At 36.3% G+C, this 9,883-nt stretch overlaps 1 protein-coding gene across 2 annotated transcripts in view; it reads right to left on the reverse strand.

Moving 5' to 3' along the window:
* Rsf1 (remodeling and spacing factor 1) overlaps positions 1-9,883 on the reverse strand; it is a 130,228-nt gene that overhangs the window by 38,130 nt on the left and 82,215 nt on the right. The window lies entirely within an intron of this gene.

The following is a 9,883-nucleotide window of genomic DNA, read 5'->3' on the forward strand; positions in this document are numbered from 1 at the left end:
GTAATGCTTTAGGTTATTTCCTTTGTTCTTGTCTATTTCTCACAAAATTGGTTGGGGTCCTGCTGCCTTAAGAATCTCATAGAAACACTGACATTTCTTAGGAAAGAAGGGCTATATTCAAAAATCAAACTTCATAAGGTGGTTGTACAATAATTTATCAAATTTCACTATTGAAAAGTTAATATTTATAAAGAAACATTCTAGGTATATCCATCATTTTTACCTGAATGACTACATATTTTCTACTTCTATAGAATATTCAATACAGAAAATTTGAATGTGACAGAAGTACACACCGGTAAACAGAATTATCTTTGAATGAGGTCACAAATTAAGCTGTTTTCTGAAGTTGTTACTACTAATTTTAGGTATACTATTCATCTCTTCACCTTGTCTTTGCAAAGTGAAAAACTTAATTCTAAACCAAGGTTTATTAAGACATTAATTTCTTAGTTGTACTGTCAAAGCTCATAAAATTCACAAACTTTATAGACCACGATAATGACAACTTGCCTTGTGAAAGTTAAAATTTGTTTGTGACTTTAATTAAGTATCACTATCTCACAATACTGTGAAATTTGCGCAATCACTTAATCTCAATAAAAAATTATTAAAAAAGAAATTTCTTTTAAAATTGTTTGCAAATTCTTATTGATAAACAAGAATTTGTTTCATAAAGAAATAAGTGGAATGAACAAAAGGGAGGAGATAAAACAGGGCTTTTTAGAAAATAAGAATACAGTGTTTCATTACAAGTAAATGCCTTCACTGTAAACTTCCCTTTTTTGCGCAATTATGAGGCAAATAACAGACTTACAAAACACAGCCTGAGATGTGAATATTAGCTTTTTTTCTTTACACCATCAATGCTTTCGGTCTATTGCTAAAAATATTTAGAGATATTACCACTGTAGTTATGTGTGTGTGTGTGTGTCTGTCTGTCTGTCTTCAATTTCTTTTTCAAAACAGGTTTAGTAAATTCTTATTCACTGAGCTTGGCTAGTATAGCAGGAAAATAAATTAAATATTTTAAGTTAAATTAAATGATAGATCATAGCTGGGCAATGCTGGCTCATGCCTATAATCCTAGCTACTAAGAGGCTGAGATCTGAGAATCTAGGTTCAAACCCAGCCTGTGCAGGAAAAATCTGTGAGACTCTTATCTTCAATTAACTACCAGAAAACGGGAAGTAGTGCTATGGCTCAAAGTGGTAGAGTGCCAGCAAAGAGCTCAGGAACAACCTTCAGGCCCTGAGTTCAAGCCACATGACTGACCAAAAACAAAACAAAACAAACATATATCTTGAAAATCAGCTTTAACCTAATATGACCATCAAATTCACAGATCCTAATATTCAGCTAGTAGTGTGTCTGAGCCTTACATCCTCATCTTCATGTACACATCTGGACTAAATAACCTGCACTATTGCATAACTGGTATGTAAATTACTATTGAGTCAAGCTTGGGGTCTCATGATTGTTAATATTGGCCTCAGGACACCTTATAGCTGTAAGTCATATGATCTGGTTATGATCAAGAAGATTTGGGGTCATGATACAAGATTCAGCTGACTTGGGCCTTTTGCCCTTTTCCTGTCCTTGTGTCCACACAAACACACAACCTGAAGCAGCAGCAATCAAAGTTACAGACTGACTAAATCAACAGACTTTTTAGTGAACAGTCTAAATAAGTTTCTTGATGGTCTTATGTAAATACTGTATCACACCTAGACTTACCAGTTGACTTTTTATTTCAAGCAATAAAAGAAAAAATTAACAATACTTTCTGATGTTCTTCCACTTTTATTTCCTATTCTTCCTCTTTCTCAGAAGCACAAAACTTTATCTACTTTGTATATGTTGGACTTGTCATTGTTTGGGTGACTAATCCCTGGTAAGGTTTATTAGTTTTCTTTCTAGTTCTTTTCTGCTACTATGATGAAATAAAACATTTCAAACTAGTATGAAAGTTTCAGACTCTACCAAAATTTTAGTACAAATAATATAAACAAAAAATTATAATAAAAAAGAAAATCAAATAGACCAGCTTTTAAAAAAGTTAGAACAATCTACATGAAAGCTTGAAATATTCTTTTTTTTTTTTTTTTGGGTCCGGTCGTGGGGCCTGAACTCTGGGCTTGGGCGCTGTCCCTCAGCTCTTCAGCTCAAGGCTAGCGCTCTACCACTTGAGCCACAGCGCCACTTCTGGCTTTTTTCTTTTTGCTTATGTGGTGCTGAGGAACCGAACCCAGGGCCTCAGGCATGCAAGGCAAGTGCTCTACCACTGAGCCATCTTCCCAGCCCTTTGAAATATTCTTTATCACTCATCAATTCTATTTCTAGGGAGTATACTTACATCAAATACAAAAGAAGATAAGCATGACTATGAATCAGGGGAAGGGATAAATACCACATAATAAATAAAAAAGAAAAACTCAAGTATACATGAATCAATACAGATTTCAAAAACAGAATCAACTGGAAAAATAAGTTGTACTATAATAGCATTTGTAGAAGTTTAAAACACAAATTGTCTTATATTGATATGGCTGTGTACATATACAACACAATTATAAATAAATGTGTGGGAATGATTCAGAGAATTCTTGCTGTTCCTGGAAAAGAAAAGAGGGATGGATAGAAAATGAAAAGAAAGCCAGGTGCCAGGGGCTCACACCTGTAATCCTAGTTACTCGAGGCTGAGATCTGAAGATCACAGTTCAAAGCCAGCCCAGGCAGAAGAGTCCATGAGACTCTTAGTTCTAATTAACTACCAGAAAACTGGAAGTGGTGATGTGGCTCAAGTGGTAGAGTGCTAGCCTTTAACTGAAGAGCTCAGGACAGTGCCCAGGCCCCATAATGTCCAAAGAAAAAGAAAAACAAAAAGAAAAAGCAAACATTAGCAAACCCCTGAGAGCTGTTATGTCAAAATGTTGAGAACCAAAGTGTTTTAGGCTATTTCCTGTCAATGTGAAATAACTCAATAAAAATAAAGAATAAATTAAATGAATTTTACTGCCCTTAAGTCATATCCACACTGACAAGCAATGAGACCTTTGGAAAATTAAGAGAACTGCTAAGTCTTTGCTGACTCTGAAGTCACTAACATTGAAATACAAATATCTATACTTTGTCAGGGGCCAAAGACTCATGCCTATAATCCTAGCTACTTAGGAAGTTGAGCTCTGAAGATCAAGCTCAAAGCTAGCCCAGGCACAAAAGTCTGTTGAGACTCTTACCTTCAATTAACCACCAAAAAGACAGAAGTAAAACTATAGCTTAAGTGGTAGAGTACTAGTCTTAAAAGGAAAAACAAAAAACAAAAAAACAAGCTCCATCCTCATGGAGTTACTCTTTTTTAAATATTTTAAATGAGGCATATGAAGCACTTTCTAACAGCAACTATTTCCTAGGACTATTAATAACTGCACAGAAAGCATCAATGTTGGCTGATAAAATGATCCATTACTAGTAAATATTTGCATCCTTTGAGCCCAGTTAATGTCATTATGGATTCCGTCTCTATAAAGAATTATTCCTCTTTTGTTTATACATACTTTATATAGACTTTCTCCTTTTTGGTTTTTTTTTTTTTTTTTTGTCGGTCGTGGGGCTTGAACTCTGGGCCTGGGCGCTGTCCCTCAGCTCTTCAGCTCAAGGCGAGCGCTCTACCACTTGAGCTACAGCGCCACTTCCGGTTTTCTGGTGGTTTATTGGAGATAGGAGTCTCACGGTCTCTCCTGCCCGGGCTGGCTTTGAACCGCGATCCTCAGATCTCAGCCTCCTGAGTAGCTAGGATTACAGGCGTGAGCCACCAGCGCCCGGCTTCTCCTTTTTGTTTTTGAGACAGGAGCTTACCCAAGCTGGCTTTGGATTTATGATCTTCTTTTCTGCCTTTTAGTGCTGGGAATACAAATGTGCACCACCATGCCTGGTTAAAGGTTTTTCTGTAGCATTTATTATCCAGAATTATAATTATTCACAATTGTTCTGTCTACTAATCTATAGAATTCTTTCTTTAGGGCAAATTCATGGATTATTCATCAGGACGATGGTTGAATACCTGCTAACTAAATTGAATAAACTGGATTGTCAACAACAAAGTTTAGTCTAAATGTTGACAAAGAACACCATTAACTATTCAGATATCTCTATTAAGATACAGGTTTTATTTACAATAACTACTAAGATATAGGTTTTATTAACAAGAATTCTTTTTATACAAATTGTAAAATCAAGTTTAATTGAAAATTCTTTTTTTTTAGTTTTTATTACTTCACATTAGTTAAAGGAAGATTTCATTGTTACATTTCCACATCTACAACATATTCCAATCAATCTCATTTAATTTAAAATTCTTTTAAGTGCATGTGACCCACTTTCACAGTAAGATTTAACAAATACTATGGTATGCACTGAAGGAGTAATAGATCCACTTAAATGACCATTTAAAGTAAAACATAAAAGTAAAAACTTTAAGAAAATGGACTATGGATACCAACAAATAACTCAAAGAAATTTGAATTGAAAAAGCTATGAGGTATTAACTCAGCCAACAAAGTGTTTTCTAGAGGCAATGTATATGTTTTTAAGTTTTTTTTTTAAGTCTATAGTAATAGGAATATGTTCAAACACTTGCAGTTAGTATAATCTACAACTTTCTTTTGTAGAAATAAAAACATGAGAAATTTCTGAGCACACAATGTTAACCACAAAGAATTTGATATAAAGCTATCATGGAATCTCAATTCAAACAAACAAACAAACAGATAAATAAATAATAATGGCTAAAATAGGACCAGAAGGAAATAGATCAACTATTTAACAGTGGTCCTGCTTCTTGATCATAGAATATTCATTTTTACTTTTTGTTTTATATTTTTTCATGTTTTCTACTGTGAACATGTAATACCGCTATAATCAGATAAATCATAAGGAACCTAATTTAAAAGACCAAATTCAGATGACCAGATGTCCTGATTTTTCCCCAAGAGTGATTTTTTTAGGAAATGGGTCTTTCAATACTAAAAAAAATCCAAATAAGTCAAGATAGAGGGCTATACCACTTCCATTCACATTGAACTGTCACTAAAACTAAAAGCAGTTACTGCTTTTATACTGCTGCATATATCTGAAATCACAGGTTCTTAATTAATGTACCAATTGAGTAAAGTATGTTGAACATTTTGTAATATGGCCAATTGGAGGCTTAAGAAAATTACAGCACAAACCCAGGAGCTGGTGGCTCATGCCTATAATCTTAGCTACCTAAGAGAGATCTGAGGAACGCAGTTCAAAGCTAGCCCGGGCAGGAAAATCCATGAGGCTCTTATCTCCAATAAACCACCACAAAACCAGAAGTGGGGGTGTGATTCAAGTGGTAGAGCGCTTGCCTTGAGCTGAAGAGCTGAAGGATGGCACCCAAGCCCAGAGTTCAAGTCGCATAACCCACAAAAAAAAAGAGAGAGAGAAAGAAAGAAAGATTGAAAGAAAGAAAGAAGGAAAGAAGGAAAGTAAGAGAAAGAAAGATAGATTATAGCACAAAAATAAAAATCTAGGGCTGGGAAGGTGGCTCAGTGGTAGAGTGCTTGCCTTGCATGCTCAAGGCCCTGGGTTCGATTCCTCAGCACCACATAAGCAAAAAGAAAAAAGCCAGAAGTGGCGCTGTGGCTCAAGTGGTAGAGTGCTAGCCTTGAGCTGAAGAGCTGAGGGACAGCGCCCAGGCCCAGAGTTCAGGCCCCACGACCGGACCCCACCCCCCACAAAAAAAAGATATATTTAGAGTTAATTCATAATAAACAGGCACAATGAGCCGATTATAAGCAGAACTCGATCAGGTACTGATGTTTATTAGTGCAAAAGAAAACAAAATTGGTGTTACACTGAATCCAGGGCTACCAGGTATCCCTGACACACTGCCACTGCCTAGATATCTATTTTCTTTTGCAACAACTCTTTTAATCTTCTTCCTTATCCTTAAACCTCCAATCTCTCTGTTACATTCACATTTTCAAATGATTATGCTTTCAACTGCATAGGGAAAACAGAAAGCACAAGACAGCTCCTTTCAATCACCAGGCCTATCAACTTGCTCCTGTAAAAACGGAGATGCTTATTTAAAACTAAGGCAAATGCTTCCACCCAAGTTTCAGATCTCATTCTTCCAGGCTACTCAGAATTTTTAGAGTACATTGTTATCATTCCCGTATTTAATGAGGTCTCTCTGGCTGCAATGTTGAAATTAAGTGAGAGGAAAAAAAAATGTTGAAAGATAATTAATGACAATTCTTCATGGCCATCTCACATTATTTAGATTTTAAATAAAAATTTACAATAAATTTAAGGAAATGTATACAATCTGTTTTTGTGCTCCATCTTTCCAAGACTTAAGTTACCTGATCTCATTTCTCTCTATATTACAATATTACACTCTTACTGTGCTTTAGCTACATTGCTCACAGGGGCTAGGAACTTATGCCATAAAGGGTTAGACAGTAATTTAATCTTCGAAAACCATCTGTCCTAAGTCTAAACTTTGCATTTATAGTGTACAAACCATCACTGACAATTAGATATTAAATAAACACAATTTAAGTAACAAGCCAGATGTGCCTGTAGCCCCTGCAACTAGAGATGGAGAGAATCATTTGTGCCCAGGAATCTGGGACCAGTCTGAACAATGTAATGAAATCCTGTATTAAAGTTTTAGAAAAGGATTAACAAATGAACAAAATAGGGGACAGGTAAAATTGGACCTGTTTGATCTAGTCTGATTTCCTTTATAGATTATGTAGATTTGCTCCTACTTTATAGTCACCCATTTTATTTTTGCCTGTATAAAAATGGTCTCAGGTTACCAGGTGCCAGTGGCTCACACCTGTAATCCTAGCTACTCAGGAGGCTGAGATCTGAGGATGGCAGTTCAAAGCCAGCCCAGGCAGGAAAGTCTGTGAGAATCTAATCTCCAAAACTAAGGGACCAGGCTCAGGTCCTGAGCTCAAGTCCAAGGACAGACGGACAGACGGACAGACAGACAGACGGACACACACACACACACACACACACACACACTTCTGAGGTATCTTCTAAATCCACAATGATCCTTTGTCTTTAACTCAAGTGTTACCCTTTCAATGAGTCCTGTTTAGTGCCCCAATCTGAGATTATACATATTCTCTTTCCCCAAATTATTTGCTTTCTCTATATCTCATTACTATCTATACAAATACTATAGCACATATAGTATATATACTAAATATACAAGTAATATATTATTTATTAATCTTGTTTACTGCTTATAAGATGCCAATCTGCAAATTCAATTTTCTACCACAGATTCTCAAATAATGCTTTATCTCTTCATGTGTACAAAGTATATAACTATAAAAAATAACAAAAGGATAGTCTTTTTCCAATTAGCCAAATTATAGATTGGCTAGCCGAATTTTCCTCAATTTTATCTCAGAAAAGTTCCGTTTAAATTTTTTGGTACCTTCCAACTTAGAATGCAGTACCTACTATAGAATGAAACTGTGTATTAAATGCTATAATGTTTTAAAAGCACAATTATCAGGTACCTAAGATGACATACTGAAATCTTCAATAGCTATAAAAGGCTCCTAAAACCCACCTAAACATCTACCATGCTTTTAAACTAGCAATTCAACTAATATTTGACAGCTTCAAGCCTAGTGCTATGACTAGCTCTAATATAAGATTAAAAAATATAAAGTCCTAGAAGAGCTGAGAAAGGGAGCATACCTGTAATCCTAGCTACTCAGGGGACAAAGATTTGAGGATCCCAGTTTGAAGTCAGCCCAGGTAGGAAAATCTGTTAGAATCTTCTCTCCAATTAACCACCAAAAAGCCAGCAGTGAAGCTGTAGCTCAAGTGGCAGAGTGTTAGTCTTAAGCAAAAAAGCTGAGGATAGCACCCAGACCCTGAATTCATGTGAACCTACTTCACATGATTCCTGAAGTACATTCAGGCTTTCTATAAGGAGTAGAAGAAGGCAGTATCTGAGGGGACAACATGATAAAGCCAAAGAGAAATGGCTACAACATAAAGACAAAATAAAACAGAACCAGTAGTTATGTAAGGAAATGGAAGACTATACTAGAAAGAGGGGGTGAAGCCAAACTCTAAGATTCTGAATGCCACTCTAAGAAATTGAATAGAAATAGTAACAACCTTAAAAAGTTGGAGGCCCATAACTCATACCTGTAATCCTAGAGTCTTATCTCCAATTAACTACCAAAAAACAGAAAGTGGAGCTATAGGTGAAGTGTTAAGAGTGCTAGCCTTGAGCAAAATAGCACAGGGCCTGAGTTCAAGCCAAAAAAAAAGTCTCATGGCAGTAATAGTAGTCTCTTCAATTTCTGTTATCCTGGTCGGTCGGTCGGTCTGTCTGTCCCTCTCTTTCTGTTGTGGGGCTGAACTCTGGGCCTGGGTACTACCACTTGAGCCACAGCACCACTTCCGGCTTATTCTGCTTATGTGGTGCTAAGGAATGGAACCCAGGGTCTCATGCATGCAAGGCAAGCACTCTACCACTGAGCTACCTTCCCAGTCCCCCTGGTGTTTCTTTCAAACTCACATTTTCTAGTTTTAATTCAATTGTGCATGGAAATAATACCATGAATAAAATGATCAAATAACATGAATGAACAAATGAGTAACCAAAACAACACAAATTAAGGTTAAAGTTAGAACAAATTTTTATAAGATGATAGTAAAAAGTCTAAAGACTGAATGAAGTGTTCATACTACTTTAAAATTACTACACTTTATTGAGGCAACTTACAAATTATATAGAGAGAAATTTCAAATCAGAAAGATGGCTAATGCATCAAGTACTACCAATATCTGAAATAATAAGCAGGGAAATAATGAGGATATGAACTAAAAGGAATACTTAACATGTAGGAATGGTATGTCTCAATGAAAATATTTCATTTTTTGTTTTCAGGCAATACACTTCATATATATGGCATGTGTTATAAAGAGTTCCTTCAAAGCATCAAGTAAAGAATACAAAGTCTGGGCTTTTATACAAAAGAATAGAGGAAAATTAAAAGCCTTTAGTAGAAAAAAAAAGGTAGGTAAAACTAATTTCCCTTGTTATTGTTATCAGTAAGTTTGACTAGAAAGATGTAAACAAAAACTTAAGCGGGAGCTGGGTGCTGGTAGCTCATGCCTGTCATCCTAACTGCTCAGGAGACTGAGATCTGAGGATTGCAGTTGGAAGCCAGCCCAGGCAGGAAAGAATTACTCAGAAAAAGCTGGAAGTGGTGCCCCGTGGTTGAAGTAGTAGAGCTCTAGCCTTGAGCTAAAAAACCTCAAGGATAGCACCCAGGACCAGAGTTCAAGCTCCAGGACCAGCAAAAAACAAAAACAAAAAACCAACTTATGTTGGTTTTGTTTTAGAGGTTAAAACTAGGCTCTTTACATCCAGAATGGTAAGGATTTCAGCTGCTTAGTTAGGGAAATTAGAAAGCTCGATCAATCCGGGAGCCAGTGGCTCACTCCTACAATTTTGCCAGCTATGAGCAAGAAAGCTCATCAAGACTACAATTCTTTTATTTCTTTGTTGCTTTGTATGTCTCTCCCCCATGGTATAAGTTCTGCTTTCACTGTATTTGAGGTTGGTATTATTTGTGGAAGGGAAGGGAAAAAACAAATCTTTTAAATAGGGATACAGGTGGATCCATTGCAACAATGAGATGTACAAGTCGTTACGTAGAAAAACAAACTTTAGGGCTGGGAAGGTGGCTCAGTGGTAGAGTGCTTGCCTTGCATGCTCAAGGCCCTGGGTTTGATTCCTCAGCACCACATAAGCAAAAAGAAAAAAAGCCGGAAGTGGCGCTGTGGCTCAAGTGGTAGA

The sequence above is a fragment of the Dipodomys ordii genome, unplaced genomic scaffold (genome assembly GCF_000151885.1).
Source record: "Dipodomys ordii isolate 6190 unplaced genomic scaffold, Dord_2.0 Scaffold22, whole genome shotgun sequence".
Lineage (NCBI taxonomy): Eukaryota > Metazoa > Chordata > Mammalia > Rodentia > Heteromyidae > Dipodomys > Dipodomys ordii.